The sequence below is a fragment of the Petromyzon marinus genome, unplaced genomic scaffold, assembly GCF_048934315.1.
Source record: "Petromyzon marinus isolate PM22_M1 ecotype Great Lakes invasive population unplaced genomic scaffold, UKy_Petmar_22M1.pri1.0 PM_Scaffold_100, whole genome shotgun sequence".
Taxonomy (NCBI): Eukaryota; Metazoa; Chordata; class Hyperoartia; order Petromyzontiformes; family Petromyzontidae; genus Petromyzon; species Petromyzon marinus.
This window is the reverse complement of record NW_027423059.1, coordinates 89,313-100,850: the sequence shown is the minus strand read 5'-3', so window position 1 is coordinate 100,850 and position 11,538 is coordinate 89,313. Positions and strand designations below refer to the sequence as shown.

Genomic DNA, 11,538 nt, shown 5'->3' with positions numbered 1-11,538 from the left:
GTATTGTTACACAGTGAGGATGGGAGTTGTTGGTGATGGAGGGGATTCCGTGCATTCGCGTTTTATACTTTCTCGTGTTGTTCTGTACATTTGTAGCTAGTGTATATATTGTATAGGTGGGCTTGGGTATTTATATGCTATTTGTTATTGTTAATTATTGAGGCACACATAGCGTTTAGTCACTTTTACTCGCTTTTTATCACCTTATTCACTTAAGCAACCATTGGAAAGATGTTCTAAATCATACCAAACATTAAACTAATTTTCAATGGTATTTATCCAAATAGTGATATACCAAACTTTCATAGAAGCTTATTTCACTTCACACCTACATTTGTAAACTCCCGCCCCGTGCCGGTCCTCTACGTTCCACTTAACACCCCCTCCCCCCCCGTGCCGGTCCTCTTGTGCGTTACGGTCATTTTATGCTAATTCCTTTGTCAAAGTATTTTGTTTCCTCCCACACAGCTTAAAAGGACGCGACCTGGGCTGGACTGTCTTCACTCCAACGCTGTCCTCATGACAGTACGGTCCCCTTCACCTGATGAAGGCCACTTGTGTTGTGGCCGAAACGTCATGAATTTTGTTGTTTTATTTTTTACCTACGTGACTTTACCGAATAGAACCAAAGAGTATGGATCCTTGCAGTCACGAAAGCTTCAAATCTAGAACTTATTCACTTGGTTAGTTTTAAGGGGGAGTTGACAGCCAGGACGGCTGAATGCTACGAATGGGGGGGGGAGGGGGGTAATGTAGTGACATCGGGAATGCCACTGTGTAGTGCCGGCCTGAGAGGCACGGCGTGCGATGTAATTACATCACCGACACCCCATATATGTGGGTGTAGTACCAGCCTTAGTGGGGCTTGGTGAGCGCTGAGTCATGGCGCTGAGTGGCACCACGTGTGGCGTGCAGTGCTGTTCTCTATAGGAGGGGTGTGAAAGTGTCAGCCATGAATGAGGTTAATGTGGGCCATTGCACTTTGTTTGACCCTGGAAGGTACATGACGGGTAAATTCTACACAGGGGCCACAAGTTGGGGTTAGTGGGTAGTCACGTGTCAGGGCGAGATCTTGCAATAGGAATCGAGAAGGTAGTTGTGGCCAAGGGCGGAGCCGGCCACGACTGGTAAGCATATAAACCGGGTCCCCAGAGGGACCGGGGTTCAGCTTTGCTGTTGTCTTCTGAAAGATCTACATTCAACGTCCGTGAAGAGTCACCAACACATGGGCAGGACTCAAGCTGGAGTCCTGCTCGTTGTAGCTATCCCAGAGTGTTAGCGCAGATAGCCTGGTGGTCCACCACCATAGGTTGTTATCTGGTAAAAGGGAAGTTACCCCTTCGTGTTGGTATAAATACATTTGTTGCCTCCAAAGAGTATGTCTGCGACTCAATTGAACCGACTACACAATGGTGCAAAGGTCAGTAAAGTGACCGAGGCCACCAGGTGCTGTACCAGTATACCACATCAGATTAACAAGGGGCTCAGTGGTGGCAACAAGTTATCCCCTTCACCTGGAATGCAGGAGGTCGTGGGTTCGATTCCAACCCCAACGCCTGGATATTTGGAGTTTGCATATTCTCCCCGTGGTGGCGTGGGTTTTTCTCTGGATCCTCGAGTTTTTTTCCCTCCACATTTAGAAATATGCGTTTACAGTATTTGGCTGCTACAAATTTCCACGTGATAAGCCACTTCGTTGAGCTATGATTTGTGGCCAGGTTGCTTTTGAAAAATAGCTATATAGCTCAGTGGTCCTTACTTGGTACAATAAAATAAAAATCTGCCGATTCCTGGAGTTATACTATAGGAAGGCCTGGGTACCCAAGGGACCAGGTTACACCATTTGTCAGTTCAATGAAAAATCGACAAACAATAAATCCAACAAACACACCCAGTGCTGAAATGCACTGAAAAACAGTAAATGTACCAGAATGAAGCAGTACACATCTTGTCAAGTTGTATTTATACAACAAAGATAACTAAAGAAAAATAACCAAATCCACAATTAGATGTGGATGTGATAATAAAGTAAAGCCCTTCTGGATAATGGACACCCTATGCCCTGTCGGTCGTGTTGATTTTTTACCATATTTCACCACGCCGACTAGTGCGGGTTGGTGAAGCGAGGGGGGCAGAACTGATTCATTTGTCACTCGCCTCTGGATTTAGTCCATGGGTGTGTAGTGATGTGCGCTAAACACTGTGCAATTGGACGACCCCACATGCCCTGGGCACCCTTTCGCATGAGATATTCAAACTCAATCTATTTTGCAGGTGAAATATTTCTGAAATAAAAATGCAATGAAGGAAAACAGAGAAACTGCCATGACACGGTGCACAGGTGTGAATTAATATATTATAATAATCAGTCACACGACTGACCATACAAGGCAAGCACACCATGGTGGTGCTCGCTTCATCCACCCAGCAACACACTTCAGCGCAATTGTTTCCCAGCGCCTATCTCGTGACTCGGTATGGGAATCGCTGCGGCGGTGTCCGCTCGTGCAGCTCCATGCGACCCACAGCAGACGAGCGCTCCCTATAGAGGATCCACGGTCGCGCGTCGTCTATGCCTACAGCACGAGCTCCGACACAAACATCCCCCATGGAGCTCCACAGACTGGTGGGGCAAGTGCTGTTATTGAGCTCCTATGAATGAAGCAGTACACATCTATGAAGGCCGCTGTGAAGTGTCGAGTCGCCCCGCGTCTCTCGCCCCTGACGCGGCCCAGTTCCCCGTGTAGCCTCCTCTGCTGTGCTCTCAGCCTCTGGCCCTTACGCAGCAGAAAGGAGAGGGGTGGAGGGGTGACGGGAGGAGTGAAAGGAGCGTTGAGGGGAGGGTTGGGGGGAGGATCGGTGGGAGGGGTGGGAGGGGTGGGGTGGGGTGGGTGGGGTGGGGTGGGTGGGGTGGGTGGGGTGGGTGGGGTGGGGTGGGTGGGGTGGGGTGCCCCTTGCTTTCTTCGGCCCCTCCCCCCACCTCTGCTACTTATTTTAAGCCTCTGTCTGTTCATCCATCCGGCCCCTTTTTTCTTGCTTCTCTGTCCATCTTTCCTCTTCTTACCTCTTGTGTCCCTGTATATGTATTTCTGCTATCTTATACCTCGTATTTGTTCACTCTGTCTATGCTGGTATGTTCAACCCAGAGGATGAACACGAAATTTAACACTCTTCTGAAATTCGTGGTCTGCCAGGCAAGTGTCTAACTGTGTCGTTGGCCGACTGGTATTGCATCACGTAAAATTTTCTTAGGTTTTTTGAATTCTCGTCTCTCATCTTCTTGTTGTATTTACCTCCGTGCAGTTTAACACTCTCTATGTGTTGCGTTGATGTCACCTTATGTGCTATTTGTTTTTACACCTGATGAAGATCGCTTGTGTTGCGGTCGAAACGTCGTGCTTGATTTATTTTAATATAATTTTATGGTATTTCTACATATGTGACTTTACCGAAAAAAACAATGAGTTAATCAATGGTTCTCTGTGTGAGTGAGTCTATGTGTCTCCATGTGAGTGAGCCTATGGCTCTGTGTCAGTGAGACTTTGGCTCTCTGTGTGAGTGCACTCTGTGAGTGAGTCTATGGCTCTCTGTGGGAGTAAGTGGGTCTCTAAGGCCACCACCATCTTGCTCCCTGCCCAGTGCGTCCACCTGGTTGAGCTGCAGAAGTCTATTGTCCACCACTCCAGACTGCACAGATATCCGACGTCCACCTCCAGCACAGACACCAGCAGATTCTTAAACCTGGTGGTGGAAGGACACGAGAGGGGTAATAGTCAACCACCATTACCACCATCAATACCACCATTACAACCACCAAAATCACCGCTATCGTTAACACCACCATCAATATCACCACCTCCACCACAACAATCACAATCAAAATTACAATCACAATACTCTTTGGTTCTTTCGGTAATGTCACGTAGGTAGAAAAAATAATAGATCACGACGTTTCGATCGCAACACAAGCAACCATCATCAGGTGAAAAAATATAGCGAGAAAGCTGCTGAAACACGAAGTTATATTGGCTTGAGATAAGCTCAGCCCAAGAGTAAGTGGGCGGGGCTAGAGGTAGAATTTGCATGTAAATACAACACCACATCGTGGAAAAGGAAAGAGAGACACAGACACCGAGAGACATCCACACACAGAGAGAGGCATACACAAAGAGACACACGAAAGACGCATACAAAGAAAAACACACCGGCAGAGAGAGACACCCACACAGACAGATGCAGAGAGAGATAGACAGAGCGAATTACATAATTGCCCATGAATTACTATGGTGTGACAATGCCTATTACCAATGTCAAAGGGAACATCAATGAATGGTAAATGTGGGGTAATATCCCCAGAAGAGCATGTAGACTACATTAAAAAATAAAATAATCAATCAATATAATATCACATATGGGTTCAGTTTAAAGTTTACTTATGAAAAATAATACTGAAATAATTGTGCTCCATAGGTTATCTTAATGGTAAAGTTACATAAACATCACGGAATCACTTAAGCTGACCATTTAAAAAGACATTAATTGCAAGATGTTGAGCAAAGGAAATTATTTGGAAGTTCATCTCACACCAAGTACATGTTACTATAAATCTAAATCTGCATAGTTCTCGATCAGCAAAGTCGCAAACATGTTTTACCACAAGCAAGGAGTTCGGTGTAAAGCTGTTAAGCAAATTAACCACTGCACACGGTTGTAAAGCTCTCTGCCTCAAAGGCAGCACTCTACCAAGTGTCACGACGCAGCTGCACACGCCGCATGACAATAGGCGGAGTGAGTGAATCTAAGTAGACACTGACCCTGTCAAAGGGGATCCATGTCTAGAGTATTTGTGGCTGGTGCTACACATTTCTAACGTGATTAGCCATTTAGCTGATCTATCATTTGTGGACAGGTCGCTTCTGGAAAACAGCCACATAGCTCAGTGGGTCTCACCTGGTAAAATAAAAATAGTTTATAGAGTTCGTTCTGCCTCAACGCGTTTTCATAACGCCAATTGGATATAGCACGATGAATGTATTAGGGAACACGTTTTATGACACGGATGCTAAGTGGATATAACGCGATTGAGTCAACAGAACCACGTCGCGCGAGTAGGAATGTGCGGTTGTACGGCTGCCTGGGCACAGCGTCACACAAGGCATTGGGATGCTGCTGGATGCTTCCTGATGCTCCCCATGCGCCTCAGTCTTTGTTCAGCCGACACACGCATCTCACACTGTTATCACGGACTGTGCTTTACCCTGTATTAGTCATTGTAACGAGGGAGTTTACACAACGCGGTGTTATTCAGCAACGCAACTACCGCGTTATAGAACACTGCAGTAAATATTGTCGCGGTGTGGAAGGAGCAATGAACGTCATCTTGTGGCATGGAAAGGCATCGCAGCCCTAGCGAGCAGCCAGAGACAAAGCCTGCACGCACGGCAAAGTTGTGATTGACCCGGGGACTATTAGCAAGTGACACGTATGGACTAATGGTTACTCTAAATTACGATGTTGACGTTGGTTATAACGTGCTACAAATATGGTAAACGCACATCGCATTAGTTCTGACAAATAGCGGACTTTTTTAAAGTTATCGTTTACAATGGTTAATTTGTATATCATGCCAAGTGAGTAATTTGCGTGTGGACCCTGACAGCGGCACTCAATGTCCAACTCTTGCGAATGCTCTCAGGGGATCTTTACCGTGCGCTGCGTTCACTCACTCAGCCCCAATCTCCCTGTCGTGAACTCACCACTCACCCACTCACTCACCTCACCCTTCAACTCACTCACCCTCCTCACCTATTAATTCTCCTCATTAACTCACTCACCCTGCAATCCACTCCCTCACCCCCCCTCCATCACCCGGCACTCACCGCCTGTCCGTGACCACCTCTCCCGTGCCTACAACCACAAACACCACCACCACCTCTCCCGTGCCTACAACCACAAACACCACCACCACCTCTCCCGTGCCTACAACCACAAACACCACCACCACCTCTCCCGTGCCTACAACCACAAACACCACCACCACCTCTCCCGTGCCTACAACCACAAACACCACCACCTCTCCCGTGCCTACAACCACAAACACCACCACCACCTCCTGCTGCTGTCGCGGTCTCCGCGTGGCGCCGCGGGGCCAGGGGGAGGCCTCGCGGCCCAAGAGCGGCGCCACGGCTCCCCCCCTCCCGCTCCTGGCCCCTCCCCCTCGTCCCTCCTGGCCCCTCCCCCTCGTCCCTCCTCCTCCTCCCGCTCGCGACGTGGAGTGAACTCAGCCCCGCCCCCACCGCCCCCCCCCCCTGCGCGGCCCCGCTGCCCATTGCAAGAATGGCGGGAAGCGGTCGCGGGGCCTACCGCGCGCCGCCTCTCGCGTGATTGGCTCGATTCGCGTCACGTGGGGAAGGCGGAAGAAGAGTATGGGGGAGGAGCTGCGCGGTTAGGGGCGGGGCCGTAGAGTCACGTGGTGGGCAATGATTGCCAATAAGTGGGCAGGGATGGCTGTTACGTCATAGCGTACGTCACATCCGGATAATGACGTTTGTATAAATAACACGCCCCTTCGTGACGCGTCTCACACTTCCTTCCGTCCCGCGTGCCGTCAACACGAGCTGAGCATGGTGCTGCTGATCGTTGACGTTCTGGTCTTGGCCATGCTTGGGATGGGGATCTTCATTTATCTTCTTTTTACGCTATCCATTTCAGACTTTGACCATGAGGTCACGACGCTGTCTACGGAGAGGATGAGCCTGCAGAATGTGGAGCTCTGTCAGAAGAACAAGATGCTCCGTCTGGAGCTACAGCAGCAGCAGGAGGAGTTGATGGAGAACCGAGAGACTCTCCAGAGAGAGAACAGGAGCCTGGTTCAACAGCTTAAAGAGTGCCAGTTGGAGCTGGAGTCCACGAGAGTGCCTTGCAGGGAGAGCAAGTCTCTCCATGCGGATTTTCTCCGAGACTGCAATGCAGCACAGCGGCAAATGTCGCTGCGCTGTGAAAACAAAGATCTCCGGAGGTCGCTGCATGCCCACCTGACGGAGTTGAACTTCCTGGATCCGCAGAGAGGCCAGGAACAGTTTAGGCTACGCGGGAAGCTGGTGCGTCACGAGGACATGTGGCATGGGGAAGAGAGGCTGCATGAAGAGAACCTTCATCTCAGTAGCCAGCTGAAAGAATTGAAATGCGCCGTGTCTCAAATGTACCATGATGCCACCGATGCCCCTTCCACCGCCGCTGCCACAGCTTCCACCACCACTTCTGCCACCACCAAACCCAAGAAGAAGAAGAAGAGATTTATCCATTGGGTGCGAAAATTGCTGACGCGCAAGTCGGCCAATGTAAAAACATTGGGGAAATTGTGAAAATGACACCGCCCCAATTAAAACATTACTCAGAAAGACAAACATACCCCATAGAACATCAACATACTATTGGGGAAAGTGCTGTACAATATATATGTATCTATATTTAACTTTCTTTGCATCGTATGTAGTCAACCATACCAATGGAAGGTGCTGTTAGCGAATAATACAACTTATCGGTTCCATTCCTGAGAACTGTCCGTAAGTCGAACGGTTCATAAGTCTGAATACAATAGTGTACTGTATTTAAATCCACATTCTGTAAGTTTTTTAAGATGTTATCACGGTTCAGCAAAACATGGAAACATTGTCAAAGTCATATGTAAGACAAAATATCGTACATTTGCATGCAACAATGTAATAAATACTGTATTGTGAGCAAAACATAAAGTTACTTAAATGGAAAAAAAATCTGTTTTTATTGTCACTTACCTTTAGTTCGGATGCTGGTCTGCTTGTCGGGAGGGGGCGTAATGAGTCCCTAAAACTGCACACACGGGGGCGGTGGGAGGGGGGTGAACGTCCATACACACACACAACAGCGACAATCATTCGCCGTATAGCCTTACCAGAATGTTGGGGCAAGCGCTGTTAGTGAGCAGCGCCTATGAAGCTCAGAATGGCACACGGGCCAGCACAACGCACGGCTGCCTCTCTTTATCTCTCCATACACGAGACTCACAGGCGTACATACGTCCGTGCACACACGCACAACAACGGAACAACCGTCGTTCACCCCTAAGTGGCGGTGACATCACCACAGCAGATTTAAAGCTTTCGCTGTCCTCCAGACAGTCTCGTCCCTTCACCTGATGAAGGCCGCTTGTGTTGTGGCCGAAACGTCGTGATTTTTTGTTATTTTATTTTTTACCTACGTGACTTTATCCAATAGAACCAAAGAGTGTCACCACAGCACTTGTGCCATGCTCGGTGCATTTTGAGGCCACGTGAAGTGTCGAAGGCTGGCTGGCAGGAGGTCATGTAAATAGACGCAGGTGCCATGGATTGACTAAGGAAAATGATCGGCAGATGCAACAGCCGTGCTCCCCACTGTGCCAACTTTATTTGTGTCAGTTGTTTGGCGCTCTGCTCGTTGTTTTGAGCCTTGCTACTCTGCCCTATGCTGTTGCTGGAGGGCGACTGACTCCACCTCCCCAGCAGCGCTTTTCATGAACCTCCTCCACAGAAGCCGATCGTGACACTGCTGATACCAGTCATCAATAAGTCCAATCAGCTCAACATCCTTCTGTACCACATCAGTCCATCTCTTCTCTAGCCCGTACCACGCCCATTTAGCACCATCTATCCAGCCAAATTGAAGCTGCTTGGGGATGCCGTGACTGTGCATACGGACTGCATGACACAACCAACGCAGCCTCGCTTTCTGGAGGAGCCCACAGATGGGCATTTGTCCAGATATTCCAGGAATCTGAGCTCCTCACAAAGTCCAGTCTGGTTAAACCCTGGATAGATCGTGGGCTAACCAAAATGTTTCACACCAGTGCAGATGTTCCTTTCGAGAGAGATACGGGAGGGCATAACTGCGGTCCAGAAGACATGAAGGTTTGTATGGAGTGACATGCCAGGTAGCTTCCACACAGTATTCAGCAGCTGATGAAAATCGAATGCCGCTCGAATGATTCGAAGTGAGACCTCGGCTACTGAAACAGAGTTGGTCATCAGCACACTGCCCAAGTACGGAAATATCTCCACTCTCTCCACAACTGCCCCAAAATACATGGGGAATTGAGGGAGGGGAGCATTTTGATGATGTAAAATACCCAGGGAGGTGATTTGTTTTTGTGAGGCTGATGGTAACAGCCCATAATTTAGGATAATGCTCCATGTTTAGCTGTAGTGTCTCCAACTTCTCCTTAGAGTGGGAAGTAATCACCAGATCATCCGCATTCATAATATGGTTTAACAATAGAGAGCCATACCATGACCGGACTGGGGCATCGATCAGCCTCCCATTATATCTATACGAGATATAGATTCTACTGGTACATCCATGGAAATCGTCTCAAACTACGTAGTCAAAAAAAATGTTAAGTCGTGAAAGGGCCAGAGGACACCCGTGTCGCACCTTACTCACATATTCTATCATCCCTTAACTCCATTACGTCGATTTCCCATGTGACGCATCAGTTGTTTTGTATTATTTATATTTGCTTTCATTACTGTAACTCTGTGTGTTTATTTAGCTTTGGTCATTTGGGTGATCCAGGTCTCTCTTGCAAATGAGACTCATCCTGGTCGCTTTAGTTCTCGCCTTGTTCAACTAAATTAACTGGTACTCACTCACTCCATTATGAACTCACCCACTTCCCTTACTCTATGACTTACATAAATGCTCCCTCTCCCTCCTCATGAGTCATATATTTACCTGATCATTCACACAATCACCTGATCATTCACTGTGTCAACCTCACTCACGCACTTTTTCATGCTCTCAAGAATGACCCACCCATCCTATCACTCACTACCTTAATCACCATCCCCTTATCTCATTGACCCACTGGTAAAATGAAAATACTCTACAGCAACAACACGTGAGATTGTACTCAGGCTTACACTCACATGTGTAAAGAAGCTCCTTTGCAGGTTCCAATTTCTTGATGATTTATTTCACGATAAAGTATTTACAACGCAGGAGTACGACTTTTACGAACCTTCCCCCGTAAAGTACCCTGTACCTGTCTCCACCCATCAACACTGACACCACTATAACCTTTGCCATCGAAGAGAAGGGAAGTAGATGACGATAGAGTTTGCTGATAGAATCTACCGGGGGCAAGTGCTGGAAGTTACCAGGGCGTGGCCGTAGGGGTATATAAGGGGGAGCGAGGCCCGCGAATGGGTTGATTCCTTGGGGACTGAAGAACAACTGCAGGTGGACGACATCGGGGCCGACTGTTGGAGATCTACATGGGAGAAACCATCAACAAAGACTGTTCGATATTACTCTATTAGAAACCACCAGGACTGCGGTAGTTATAGCCTTGTGAAACGTGTGAGTCGTACTCTCGCCTGTAAATATGTTATCGCGAAATAAATCTACATGAAAATGTACCCTGCGAATGAGCTTCTTTACACATGTCGGAATAGAGGACATATTTCATCGCAGGCCGTTTTTTGTCTACAACAGACCTAAACACACGAAATATGAAAAATGGCATTTGATTAGGATTGCCACCTGCTACCCATTCTGAGATCGCCCAATTAGCAAAACCCTTCTTTCCATTATACCTAAGACTTTAGATTTGTACATTCCGTAATTTCAAGATGACGAGTTGACCAAAGTGGCAATGTTATTTTGTCATTTTATTCACAGTAACAAAAAATGGTATAGTTTTTTTTCCCTGTTAACTTATGCATACGAGTGTAACGGTGGCACAATGGTTGGCCATTGCAATATGAATCAGACCACTTTAGTTTGATTCTCAGTCATAGTTACCATCAAGCAAACTGGCCTTGAGCCTTCTCGTCATCAACCCACGTTGACAAGCATGATGGAGTATGGTCAAGCAATCTCCACGACTTATCCAGTATGGAAAGACTTCACCCATAAGTGGTATGACAAAGGGTAACAATTATTATTATTGTTGTTGTTTATTACCACCGAAGGAATAACTTCATATCTGTCAGCCAGCCTATATATACTCATAGATAAATGCTCTCCTAAACACCACCATTGGGTTGAAGCTGATTTGGTATCTTCCACTTTGAGAGCCTCGCCACAAGGACCATCCTACTCGATCCAGCGGTGTATCAGCGCTTTGTCAGGAGCGAAGCAGTCGGCAGTATTCCGGCTGTGAGACGTGAACAACGTTAGAGCGTTATATCATCCCCATTAATAGTTCAGTCATGCTATCAGTCAAGAAGGCATGAAAACAGTAGCCAGGCAGCTCCAAGGGCAGAGCGCGAAGCTGGTACTGCCAATGTCCTTCATCAGCTTCCTGTTATTGAGCGACTTTTCTAGTGCAGATATTTCATGGCCTCAGCCAGGTCATCAATGACTGCACAAATAATGAAATTACATTTGCATCTGCACTTGATCTTACTAAATGTCACATATACGAATAAAACATTGGCTTGCCGATGGTATAATGTGCATTGCTCTCTGTAGCAGCCTCGTTGAGCGTGAAATTTTCAACGAGATTCAAGGCAGGAC

General features: G+C 47.4%; 1 long non-coding RNA gene across 2 annotated transcripts; it reads right to left on the bottom strand.

Moving 5' to 3' along the window:
- Positions 1 to 1,946: 1,946 nt before the first annotated feature.
- On the bottom strand, positions 1,947 to 6,192 carry LOC116936849 (uncharacterized). 2 transcript variants are annotated; one of them, XR_012940156.1, is made up of 3 exons: positions 6,110 to 6,192; positions 3,649 to 3,741; positions 1,947 to 2,777 (listed from the first exon to the last, which is right to left on the bottom strand). It is a non-coding gene; the product is annotated as an uncharacterized LOC116936849 (long non-coding RNA). The 2 variants fall into 2 exon arrangements; XR_012940155.1 differs by lacking the exon at positions 6,110 to 6,192 and adding an exon at positions 5,880 to 6,077.
- Positions 6,193 to 11,538: the final 5,346 nt, after the last annotated feature.